Below are 14,017 nucleotides of genomic sequence, written 5' to 3'. Positions count from 1 at the left end.
AAGCATGTCTGACGTAAAAACATATGAATGAAATCCATATAGTTTTTGAAAAAAATAAAAAGGACCTATACTTTATTGACAGCCCTCGTAAATGCAGTCCATTTGTTCCATGCCATAAGTAATAATACTTTCTGTTCTTATTTTAGTGTAATCCTTTGTGCATTTAGGACATAATTAATAAATATACTAATCCATTAACATGGACACCTTTAGCAAAAAGTGTGGCGTTGCGGACTCCATGATTTATGTGAAGAGCAATTCTTGCATTCGTGCATCAAAATGTCAAATTTTCTCCAACTGCAACCGTTGGAAGTTATATAATATTTGTTTGTATGCTAAAGGCAAACGATTCATACTGTTTTTTAATCAACTGACATATTTAGAATAATCTAAATTTATAGATGCATGTGTAAAAAAAAACTATATAACACAGGGTTCATAATGTTGATCACTGTATTGCTCAGTCATTTGCAAGATATTCACTGCAAACAACCTACAGTAGAAATATATTAAGCTATGTTATCATAGACATCTACAGAATCATAAATAAGGTATTTCTTGACATGGTTTTCATCATTAATTAAAGCAAACATTCTACCAAAGATCTATAATAATGGAACTGGACAGTGAGGAGTACAGCTAACAAATAAATGAAGTAATGGGTGCTCTGTTGATTTTTTTTTAAACAAAAAAAGAAGCATGGAGGTGCTACTGTCCTTATTTCTATTTTTAGTTGTCACTCCCCCCCCCAAATACAATTAGATTGCAGAGTTACTTTTTTAATCCAGCTCAGGAAGCTAAACATCCACTGTTAACATCATATACTGAGGATAGGCAACAGGTTTCCCAAGCTGGCTGTAAATGCACATCCACTTCAAAATCAATCACTCAAAGCGTTATTGTTACATATGGTCGCCAAACCTGCCAAACCCAGTCAACCAAAACCAATAAATAATTTATGACATAACATGAACACACTGGTCCACATTCAAGAAAAGCAGTGGCTATCTGTACGGAGCCGTATTCGTACAGTGAAATTATATTCGCACGTAGCATCTCTCTCATTGGTCAATATTAGTCACGTAACCATGAGGCTATGTACTTGTACATGTATTTGCTATTCATATGTAGCTTCCTAAACTACATTAACCACAACCACTAACCCTAACCTTAACAATAACCCCTAACATTATTTAGGACTATTTTTGATGACAAGCCGAAGTTTGATGTGAAGACAGACGCCATTGTGAAGCGAAGACAGCTGAGAATTTATCTTCTCCGTAAATTCTTTTTCTGTCATGCCTGCAATCCTTTGTCATTTTTATCAGTCTTTTATTGAGTCTTTTGTGTTTTTCATTTATCTGCTGGTTTCACAGCCTCTCAGTGAAAGACAGAAACAGCCTGAACAACATTGTTAAAAATTGTTCAAAGATTATCGGTGTGAAACAAAGAGACTTACACACTTTTTGTAATCAACAGATCCTCCGGAAGGCTGAAATCATCTTGTCCATGTCAGGTCATGTTCTTTTAGGAGAGTTTTCTCTGCTTCCTTTAGGACGCCATTATGCGTCCCCAGTGTGTAGAACCAACCGGTTTTTAAAGTCATTTATACCTTCGGCAATTCGACTTTTAAATGCTCCGTAGGTCTGCCATGTTCTTATTTATTTATTTATTCTTGCTATTCATTTTAACTTCTTAAGTCTATTTTATTTGTTACCTCCGCCAAGGAGGTTCTGTTTTCGGTCTCGTTTGTTTGTTTGTCTGTTTGTCAGCAGGATAACTCAAAAAGTTTTGAACGGATTTTGATGAAATTTTGTGGAGTGGTTGGAAATGACAAGAGGAACAAGTGATTAAATTTTAGTGGTGATCCAGATCACGATCCGGATCCCGATGCTAACGCGTTTGCATGTCTATGGCATTTTCAATGTTAAAAGTTAGCATTAAGCAGTTGCAGCTGTCATCACGTTTTGGTGCATTTGTTTTCAAATTGTAATATTTCTTAAATTTATTTTTGTTTATATATTAATAATCTAATGATTATTATATACAATTTCAGAGAAAGAGACAAAAAGAAATAGATCACTGTGCCAAGGAGGGAATCTCTTTAGGGTCAGTGACCCTATGGCCTTGTTTAGAGAAGTGTTTCATAAATGTTAAAAAATTCATATATTTGCAGTTTAGTTGAATAATAAATTGAATTTTGTCTCTTATTTGTTTTTGTCTATAAGCACATGCAATATCAATATCAGTGCTCAGATGACAGTAGCTTCTGGGAAAGGTGCAAGTTGCAATAAACTGTGATGCCAAGTGCTAAGGATACATGCTATCCAGTCACAACAGATGAAACTTTTTTTACTACTGAGCAAACATCATTGTTAGCCTTTTTTAGGTTCAATGATTCCACGGCGTGTAGATGTTATGGCGTCAGTGACCCCATGGCCTTGGCAGAGGTTTGCACTCTCTGAGTGCTTCCAGTTTTTATTAGTTATGTTGTTACACACATATATATACACAACCCCTGGCAAAAATTATGGAATCACCGGCCTCGGAGGATGTTCATTCAGTTGTTTAATTTTGTAGAAATAAAGCAGATCTCAGACATGACACAAAACTAAAGTCATTTCAAATGGCAACTTTCTGGCTTTAAGAAACACTAAGAAATCAGGAAAAAAAATTGTGGCAGTCAGTAATGGTTACTTTTTTAGACCAAGCAGAGGGGAAAAAAAATATGGAATCACTCAATTCTGAGGAAAAAATTATGGAATCATGAAAAACAAAAGAACACGCCAACACATCACTAGTATTTTGTTGCACCACCTCTGGCTTTTATAACAGCTTGCAGTCTCTGAGGCATAGACTTAATGAGTGACAAACAGTACTCTTCATCAATCTGGCTCCAACTTTCTCTGATTGCTGTTGCCAGATCAGCTTTGCAGGTTGGAGCCTTGTCATGGACCATTTTCTTCAACTTCCACCAAAGATTTTCAATTGGATTAAGATCCGGACTATTTGCAGGCCATGACATTGACCCTATGTGTCTTTTTGCAAGGAATGTTTTCACAGTTTTTGCTCTATGGCAAGATGCATTATCATCTTGAAAAATATCATCATCCCCAAACATCCTTTCAACTGATGGGATAAGAAAAGTGTCCAAAATGTCAACGTAAACTTGTGCAGTTATTGATGATGTAATGACAGCCATCTCCCCAGTGCCTTTATCTGACATGCAGCCCCATATCATCAATGACTGTGGAAATTTACATGTTCTCTTCAAGCAGTCATCTTTATAAATCTCATTGGAACGGTACCAAACAAAAGTTCCAGCATCATCACCTTGCCCAATGCAGATTCGAGATTCATCACTGAATATGACTTTCATCCAGTCATACAAAGTCCACGATTGCTTTTCTTTAGCCCATTGTAACCTTGTTTTTTTCTGTTTAGGTGTTAATGATGGCTTTCGTTTAGCTTTTCTGTATGTAAATCCCATTTCCTTTAGGCGGTTTCTTACAGTTGGGTCACAGACGTTGACTCCAGCTTCCTCCCATTCGTTCGTCATTTGTTTTGTTGTGCATTTTCGATTTTTGAGACATATTGCTTTAAGTTTTCTGTCTTGACGCTTTGATGTCTTCCTTGGTCTACCAGTATGTTTGCCTTTAACAAACCTTCCCATGTTGTTTGTATTTGGTCCAGAGTTTAGACACAGCTGACTGTGAACAACCAACATCTTTTGCAACATTGCGTGATGATTTACCCACTTTTAAGAGTTTGATAATCCTCTCCTTTGTTTCAATTGACATCTCTCGTGTTGGAGCCATGATTCATGTCAGTCCACTTGGTGCAACAGCTCTCCAAGGTGTGATGACTCCTTTTTTGATGCAGACTAACGAGCAGATCTGATTTGATGCAGGTGTTAGTTTTGGGGATGAAAATTTACAGGGTGATTCCATAATTTATTCCTCAGAATTGAGTGATTCCATATTTTTTTCCCTCTGCTTGGTCTAAAAAAGTAACCGTTACTGACTGCCACAATTATTTTTCCTGATTTCTTATAGTGTTTCTTAAAGCCAGAAAGTTGCCATTTGAAATGACTTTAGTTTTATGTTATGTGTGTGATCTGCTTTTTTTCTATAAAATTAAACAACTGAATGAACATCCTCTGAGCCGGTGATTCCATAATTATTGCAGGGGTTGTGTATATATATAATTTTTTTTTTTTTTTTTAAACGGACTGCTCAAATGAAATTGCCCCTTGTGGGATTAATCAAATTGTTGATTGATTGATTGATTGAACATAACCATAACAAGGCTGCACAATGTACAAATAAAATTTTGAGTTAATCATACAGCTCCGTACAAACTCCACTTCCTTAAAGAAAATGGACTTAATATACGAGGGCTGTCCATAAAGTATAGGTCCTTTTTATTTTTTTCAAAAACTATATGGATTTCATTCATGCTCACAGGCGAATGACGTCACCGACAGGCGTGGAAAAACTCACGCATGCGCACGAGGGTTCAAGCATGTCTGACGTAAAAACATATGAATGAAATCCATATAGTTTTTGAAAAAAATAAAAAGGACCTATACTTTATGGACAGACCTCGTATTGATAACTGGTTAGGCCATGCTACCATTAATACAGTCTCTATTGATGGCTTTAAGACCTCCTTCCTCGTATCCTTTGACCAAATTCACCACACATATTTAGCATACAGCCACAATTGCTTGTATTTCTTAATGGTTGATATGAATGAACTCCAGGGTATATTCTGTGACTTCTTGTATCCATTTTCTGTGTTTTTAAAGAAACCTGGCTGTAAAAGTGATGATGCAGGCTCTGAAAATGGGAGGACTGTGTATAAAAATGACTGTTATTCCTTAATGTGTTTTTTGTTGTTGTTGCTATTAAACCCCCCAAGAATTAAAGCTAAATTTCTACACTACAAGCATGTTCATTGTTTCGTTTGAAATTAAATTGTGATCTACAGAAGCAAAATGATTGTTACTGCCCAACTACGTACTTATGGACGTGTCAGCGTCAGTCCGCACTACTTCCGGCGGAAATGTAACGACATCGACCTCATGTGTCCATAACTTTAATCTCTTCGTCACAACCAAAGTGCTACATTTTGCAAAATCTTAACAAATGGCGATTATGCTTCTTCAAGAGTTCTTCGAGATCTGAATGGACGGTTGGTTTGCAATCCACCGATTAATGTAATGTGGGAAACTCTGAAACACTAACGAGAACATCAGTTGTATTTAAAACTGTTTTAATTCAAGAAAAAAAAATACAACAACCGAAGAAATCATATCAGGTAAATAATAATGAACTCACCCGGCGTAAGATTGATGAACTCCAGTTTTCTTCCTCAGCCTTTGTGAAAACTGCATTAAACGTATCTGGGAAGATTAGTTATTTGAAACTTCCAAAACAAAGTTACCACTTTACTCACAGGAAGTTCATAAGCGACTTCTCCTTTTTCTTCCTCTTCTTCTTCGTCTTTTTTGTTCTTCTTCTGTGGCGTTTAACGGCAGATGGAAGCCTCGGTGTTGCATTGCTGCCACCTTCTGCATCAGTCCGTCATAACAATACTAAATCCTCTCGAAGAGTTCAGTGTCTTTCAAGTAGGGATGCTCCGATACCACTTTTTTTCCAGAGTGAGTACAAGTACGAGTACATACATTTTGGTCCTCGTCGATACCGAGTACCGCTACGAATACTTAATGATACCATTATAGTTTTATGATGGCTTTGAAAACACGTTTTATTCATCAGTTGTTCCTTACTTTGTGGCTGTATCTGCTACCAATATCATTAGCTTTGTTTTTATTTACAAACATTTTACTTAAATCATGTGACATCACTTTTTGACTACAACAAATTGTCCTTTAATATTCACTGTGTGTTTCTTAACAAACATGACACTGACAGACATCTCACTGAAATGTAACCTGTGGACTTCAGCACCACAAAATACAATGGGAACAGAACTGAAACTGTCCATGAACAACTTTATTGATGTCTGTGAGGACTAAAAGCCTTTTTTGAAAATGTGAGGGACAGATTCTTTTTGATGAAATTAAGTTTCTCTGTGTTATCAGCTGAGAGACTGTTTCTGTTTTCATCTGCAATGTGTGACACTGAGCCTTTCACTCTCCGCACTATTTTTTAAACTTTTAATTAAATACCTTCCGGTAACATACACAAATACAAACCGTAAATGTTTTTTTTTCCCTAAAGGTGGAACATGTAAATATTGGAGGAGCACCGTGCGCACACGCACACACACACACACACACACACACACACACACACACACACACACACACACGGTGTTGCCCACCATCTCTGCAACACACAGAGGCAAAATGGAGTACATTTTACGGAGTAATTTTAACTTTTTTTTTTTCTTTGAGGCTCATGAGATAATTTCCTTGTGTTCAGACAGACTAGCCCATTGCCTATGGTAAATGAACCATTAATGAATGAGATGAGCCGAGGGTTCGAACGCAGCACCACAGACAATCTGCAAATGGATTACACGTGTAGCGGACCAAGTTGGTTTCCCATCGGCCTGAACACCCACATCAAGGGCTAAAACTCACCAACCTGAAGAACAACCTCCACTGTTGAAACTCTGATCTGAGTTCTGACAGAGGAACTGTGGTGCAATGTGCCAAACTCACAGAGGAACCTTTTTCAGGCACACAAGGAATTAAAGTATTTTCAGATGTTGTGTTCCAAACTCAGGAGGCTTTATGTGGTTTATTTTTCTTCAGGATCGTATGATGATGGATTCCACGAACAGGTAAGACTTTATTATTTACTCTGTGTGTGAATTTTCTTTGCATGAGGACTGCGGCTTTCAGCCAATTAATGGACAGCATTGAGGGACGTATTTTGACTTGTGAGTTAATTACATTACATTACATTACATTTTGACTTTATTAACCATTAACCAATCTTTCCATTAATTTACTGACATGAAATGTTAATGCTATTGGTCTATAGTTTACTGGGTTACTAGCATTTTCCCATGCTCCTCCACGTCGAAAGGAGTCAGTTGAGGTGGCTCGGGCATCTTTTCCGGATGCCCCCTGGACACCTCGCTGGAGAGGTGTTCCGGGCACGTCCCATTGGGAGGAGGCCCCGGGGAAGACCCAGGACACGCTGGAGGGACTACATCTCTCGGCTGGCTTGGGAACGCCTTGGGGTTCCCCCGGAGGAGCTGGAGGAGGTGTGTGTGGATCGGGAGGTCTGAGCGGCTTTGCTTGAGCTGCTGCCCCCGCGACCCGACTCGGATAAAGCGGAAGAAAATGGATGGATGGATGGATGGATGGAGTTAATTACACGAAAGCTTGCAAAAATCCATAAATTAGACACATCATTGTTTAAACCACAGTGTTCCAAACGTATGAAAAAAGCAGCGGTTATAGTCCGGAAATTGTGGAGCGTGTATGTGAAAATCCCACATTGAGAGGTTAACATCACACTGCTGTAAAGGGGTCTCGGGTCACGGAGTAACAGAGACATTTTATGATTACAAGTACGAGTAAATGAATATGGGATCGGGCCGATACCCGATACTGGTATCAGGATCGGTGCATCTCTACTTTCAAGTATTTTAAAAGCCAACACTTCCCCTTTCCGCTTGGCTCTATGTCTGAAATAGTTTCTACAGAAAGTTGTTTTAGTCCTATTCTTATAAATTCTGAGAGAAGCTCTTGCCTTTCTCTAGAACATTTATTATAATACATGAGGACATGCTGCACTGTCTCTGGCTGTGGACATTCCAAACATAGTGCAGACCTTGTAGACGATATTCAGATTTATCTTCCTGTAACTTCCTGTGATACCCAGTCTGCTGTAAAAATACTACAGGACTGTCTGAATGATGTACAAGTCTGGATGAGAACTAATTTTCTGAATCTTAATCAAAATAAAATTGAGATTTTATTGTTCGGGCAATGTAACCCTCTACTAGGACAAGACAGTGTTATTGGTCCTCTGTCCACTTTTTGCCACCCTTTTGTAAAAAATCTAGGGGTGATAGTTGACCCAATGTTCAGATTTGATAAGCACATCAGCTCTGTCATCAGGGCCAGCTTCTTTCAGCTGAGGACTCTTTTCAAAATTAAATCTTATTTTACTCGAGTTGATTTTGAAAGAACTATCTATGCATTTACAACGTCACATCTGGATTATTGTAATGCTCTCTACTTTGGGCTCGACCAGCACTCCCTACAGCGCCTGCAGAGTGTATAGAATGCTGCAGCCCGCCTTTTGACTAAAACAAAGAAGCATGAGCCAATCACCCCTGTGCTCTGCACCTTACACTGGCTCCCTGTCGGCTTTCGTTTTAAATATAAAGTTTTGCTGTTTGTTTTTAAGTGTCTGCACTGTATAGGCCCAATGTATCTTAGTGAGCTCTTGCAGCCGTACACTCCACATAGGGCTCTGAGGTCAGCTGACCAGTTTCTCCTGGCTGTTCCTAAAGCCAGGCTTAAATCCAGAGGTGATAGAGCCTTTTCTGTGGCAGCGCCATGACTCTGGAACAATCTTCCGCTGACTGTCAGGTCAGAGAGAAAACTGACCCACCTTTCGTCAAAAAAGTGACAGCTGCCAATCAAAATCGACTACGTCACTAAGCCCCGCCCCCTCTATGACATCATAGCCAATCAGAATTGATGACGTCACTATGTCCCGCTCCTAAGCCCCTCCCCTAGTCCGGCCTCCAAGCCCCGCCCTTATGACGTCACAGCCAATCATAATCGATGACGTCACTATGCCCCGCCCCTAAGCCCCGCCCCTGGTCCCACATCCAAGCCCCCGCCCCTTATGACGTCACATCCAATCTGAGTCGATGACGTCAGTATGTCCCGCCCCGCCCCCGGCTCCTCCCCTAGTTCCGCCCCTGGCTCCTCCCCTAGCCCCACCCCCCAAGCTCCTCCCCTAACCCCGGCCAAGCACCGCCTCCAAGCCATACCTCCCCTCCCACCCAGGGTCTAATATTTTAATGTCGTTTTATTTCATGAATTAAAGAATGATTAAAAATACCTAGATCTTTTTAATGTATTAAAGAATTAACTAATTCTGAAATAATTAAACATAAATCAGTGTCTATTATTTAATGCCCCTTTAATATTTTTAATTCTTAAATTATTACGTTTCCTTTTCTGTTTTTTAATTCGTAAATTAAAGAAGGGAAACAAATAGCCGTCTCTCGGCTGTAAGTCTTTGCAGCAAGACGGTCAAATACCCACGCATAGAGCCGCTCGCGGAAACATGACCCCACGGCTGTAAAACCTGTTGCAGACGCTAACTGTGTCTGTGTGAGTGTGTGTGTGTGTGTGTGTGTGTGTGTGTGTGTGTGTGTGTGTGTGTGTGTGTGTGTGTGTGTGGCGGGACACCCGCTGAGCGGAGATGCTGCCCCGAGGTGATGAACCCGAAGAACAATAAACAATGCTCCTTATCACTCACGCCAGATGTTTTCTTTTAAGATATTAGCCGATCGATCATGGTGCGCGGGACATCCGCTGATAGGAGATGCCGCCCCGAGGTGATGAAGGCGGAAAAAAAACAAAGTTTCTTCTCCGTCACTCCCGGCAGGGTGGCTGGGTGTCAGGCCAGATGGTATTTTTAGAGCAAAAGGTGCCAGTAAGTGTTTTTCACAAAAAACCTCGTTTGAAAAACAATTTACCCTTTTCAACAATATTATAGGAAAGAACACAGGCTGTATAAGGTTTAGAATATGTGCTTTATTACATTCATTAAAGTCACACACAGAGAAAAAAGCAATTGTTCATGTTTATTAAACACAGCATACGTGAAGGAAAACATTAAGAAAAAAGTATTTGGTCCACTTACATGAAGAAAAAAGTATACGTTCATGTTTATTAAACACAACATACATGAAGGAAAACAAGAAAAAGTACTTGTTCCAGTTACCTGAAGAAAAAAGCATATGTTCATGGTTATTAAACACAAATTTGGTCCACTTACATGAAGAAAAAAGCATACGTCCATGTTTATTAAAGGGTAACCATCAGGCTGTCGTGGTAAATTAGCTGATAGATGATTATTATGTCTCCAGCTGCGTATAATAAACTCAAGTCTGCTCAAAGCCACTTTTTTAAGGCAACAAGTTCGCATATTTTTTTGTAAAGTCAACTTATTATATTTTACACATTTTGGGATTCAAACATCAAATCCTTATCTCAACACTTCACGGTAACGTTCACATGCCAACAGCTTGGATGTTAAGTCCTAAATCTAAACATTTTCTTTGCTCACTTGTATCGCTGCAAGTTCCTGCTTTACCACCTCATTCTGACCAAGAAACATCTGAAGTGGGTCAAAAAAAATAACTGAAACTGTTCTTGAAAGCAGCTTTCTCCTGGTTAGTTTTTAATACACCCTGAAGACATCAAGATTCACCGATCACATTTCTTGGGAGACTTTCCAAAAGGGAGACATCTATTGTTTTAATATGAAAATCAGCCGTCAGCATTTTATGTCAAGTGTTCCCTGAAAATCACAGATAACTGAATGACGGAGAACTGAAGCAACAACTTTGAAGTTTCAAATAAAACAGGGTTCATCAGCATTTTCTGGTTTATCAGAATCTGAATCAGAACAGCTTTTAATGGCCAAGTATCCACAGAAGAGAGAAAACTGACCCACCTTTTGTCAAAAAAGTGACAGCTGCCAATCAAAATCGATTACTAAGCCCCGCCCCCTCTATGACGTCATAGCCAATCAGAATCGATGACGTCACTATGTCCCGCCCCTAAGCCCCTCCCCTAGTCCCGCCTCCAAGCCCCGCCCCTTATGACATCACAGCCAATCATAATCGATGACGTCACTATGCCCCGCCCCTAAGCCCCGCCCCTAGTCCCACCTCCGAGCCCCCGCCCCTTATGACGTCACATCCAATCAGAGTCGATGACGTCAGTATGTCCCGCCCCTATGCCCCGCCCCCGGCTCCTCCCCTAGTTCCGCCCCTGGCTCCTCCCCTAGCCCCACCCCCCAAGCTCCTCCCCTAACCCCGGCCAAGCACCGCCTCCAAGCCTTACCTCCCCTCCCACCCAGGGTCTAATATTTTAATGTCATTTTATTTCATGAATTAAAGAACGATTAAAAATACCTAGATCTTTTTAATGTATTAAAGAATTAACTAATTCTGAAATAATTAAACATAAATCAGTGTCTATTATTTAATGCCCCTTTAATATTTTTAATTCTTAAATTATTACGTTTCCTTTTCTGTTTTTTAATTCGTAAATTAAAGAAGGGGGTACAAATAGCCGTCTCTCGGCTGTAAGTCTTTGCAGCAAGACGGTCAAATACCCACGCATAGAGCCGCTCGCGGAAACATGACCCCACGGCTGTAAAACCTGTTGCAGACGCTGTGTCTGTGTGAGTGCGTGTGTGTGTGTGTGTGTGCGTGCGTGTGTGTGTGTGTGTGTGTGTGTGTGGCGGGACACCCGCTGAGCGGAGATGCTGCCCCGAGGTGATGAACCCGAAGAACAATAAACAATGCTCCTTATCACTCACGCCAGATGATGTTTTCTTTTAAGATATTAGCCGATCGATCATGGTGCGCGGGACACCCGCTGAGCGGAGATGCTGCCCCGAGCCCGAACAATCAACAATGCTCCTTATCACTTACGCCAAACGGTGTTTTTAGAGCAAAAGGTAAGGAATTACGCCCCGCGGACGAAGAAGGGTTTAAAAATCCCCTTTCCGACGATAGAGTGACATACAGCATTCACCATGGCGAGACGAACTCCGATCCTCCGCTACATCTGCGAGACCCCGGTTAACATCACCATGACAACAGAAGGCTCGCTTGCTCCAAAAAAAGCGAGAATGTACGTCAGCCGTCTGAGCCAGCCGATACCGGAGGAAGATCTGACGTACAGCCTGGAGGGGCACGAACGTTTAACTTACACGTTCGACCCGTATTATGCCCAAGTAAGTTTCTTCACTCTGGCCGAGGGTGAGACTGCCACTCGAGGAACCCCACGGGTGGCGCTTACTTCCGCCGACTGGGGAGTGTTCTCCGCGGCGGCGGGCTCGATGATTCGCGACACGGTCAACCCTGAACCTCCAGGAGATCGGACGCCGGAAAAGAAGAAAACACGCTTCCAACTCACCTGGCTCAGCGCCCAGGGGCCTCGCTATAGGGTGATATTCCAGCGTGGACCTCCTGACACTGTCTCTGAGGGTGAAATTAAGTTGGAGCGGGTTAGTGCCAGCGGCCACGTCAGAAGCGTCACAGCTGCGGCTGAGAGCTGGCATGAGATGTTCAACACCTGCAACGACAGGATTACGGGCCTCTTTACAAGGTGCCTGGCCTGGAGGGACGTTATCGAAGTCCGAAAAAACTTGGCCCCTCTTTTTACTTAAAAAAAAATAAATAAAAAAATAAAATAAAAAAATAAAAAAAACTCTGACGTAGCTCCTCCCCGTATGCACGGGGATTTCTATAAAAACCAGGGGACCACATCTCATTCAAGCATCAGACGACGAACCAGCATGAGCTCCTCAACCTCTCCCATTGCAGCGGCCGACGACATCGCTTGTGACTGCGCGCTCGACTGTGGAAGAGACCAGCCCTCCCTGAGCCAGGCTTCACGGACCCGCGGTGGGTACGAGAGCCCGTGGGGAGTTCAGCTCGAGGCGGTCTGGGGCGAGATCCATCCTTCTCACGCGCTCTCCAGCCCGGGAGGCGTGGGGTCTCTTCCCGCTGTCACGGAGGCCGCGAGTCCGCGGGAGGTACAAGACCTCGAGCCGGCTGAGAAATACGCCACATCTTTCGCATCTGACCGGCCAGACGGGTTCCTGTCAGAGGAATTCCTGAAAACGGTGAAAGTCGGCGTGGCACACTTACTTTTGGCTGTGATCAAAAGTTACAGACAAAAACTCTGTTACGGGTGTGAGATCGATCACCCCAGCCAGCGCCAGCACGAGTGCCTGGACCCGTTAAATGAATATTTCTTTACCGGACATTTTGAGAGATTAATGGTGAGACTCTGGAGACCGACCTTCATCCCAGCTGTGGTAAAGCTCCTAGCCCAGCGCTTCCTCAACCCATCGGCTGCGAGGGTTCAGGGGGCGGTAGAAAACATCCTCACTGAGCTGAAATACACTGATAATTTTGAAGCAAAGATCAACGAACTGTACACATGTTTCGGTGAAGACGCAGATCTCGACCTGGAGGGGATGGTAGCCGTCTATAACCCAGACGACTGAAGAAAAACCTGCTTTTTTTTTTTTTTTTTTTTTTTAAATATCATTATATTGTTTTACAGTCATGGGTAATTGTGTGATGATTCTCTTTCAAAGCTTGCGGGAAGTTTATATTATACGTGGACTCTCGTATAAGCTGGAGCGGGTAGTCATTCGCAGGCTGGAGATCCCAGACGCACCGCCTTTATGCGCTTTGGAGAGGGTCTTCGACGTTATCAGACGTCGCCCCGGGCCCGGAGTCTGGACAGATCATATCTACAGCGCGGCTCTCCATTCATCTGAAAAATCTCTGTACAACGTATTACTGAAAATCTCTGTTTTGACCACTGACGATTTTACACGGTGTAATACGATGCATCTGCTTACATTATACACTCTGTTTGTGGATGTGATAGCGTGCCGGGTGAAACAGATGGGGGTGTCCAGAGGGGAGATTGTTCCTACACTTTTACAGCTGAATACTGAAATAAACCGTAAATGCGGGGGAGATGTATTACTGAGAGTTTTCCAGTTTTGTACGTGAACGTATGCTTTTTTCCTTCACGTATGCTGTGTTTAATAAACATGAACAATTGCTTTTTTCTCTGTGTGTGACTTTAATGAATGTAATAAAGCACATATTCTAAACCTTATACAGCCTGTGTTCTTTCCTATAATATTGTTGAAAAAGGGTGAAATGTTTTTCATATTGCAAGACAGAGTCATACAAACGAGGTTTTGGTGGAAAAAAGGTGCTCTTATGAATTAATGAGGGG

At 41.7% G+C, this 14,017-nt stretch overlaps 1 protein-coding gene across 1 annotated transcript in view; it reads right to left on the bottom strand.

The window, feature by feature from the left end:
- Positions 1-5,499, bottom strand: part of si:dkey-127k13.1 — a 70,233-nt gene extending 64,734 nt beyond the window's left edge. The window contains exon 1 of the mRNA XM_034163008.1: positions 5,343-5,499. The gene's annotated coding sequence lies outside the window, so the exon portion shown is untranslated. The remainder of the gene's footprint in view (positions 1-5,342) is intronic.
- Between the last annotated feature and the right edge of the window lie 8,518 nt (positions 5,500-14,017).

The sequence above is a fragment of the Thalassophryne amazonica genome, chromosome 2 (genome assembly GCF_902500255.1).
Source record: "Thalassophryne amazonica chromosome 2, fThaAma1.1, whole genome shotgun sequence".
Classification (NCBI taxonomy): Eukaryota; Metazoa; Chordata; class Actinopteri; order Batrachoidiformes; family Batrachoididae; genus Thalassophryne; species Thalassophryne amazonica.
The sequence above is the reverse complement of the archived record's forward strand: the minus strand, read 5'-3'. Positions and strand labels throughout refer to the sequence as shown.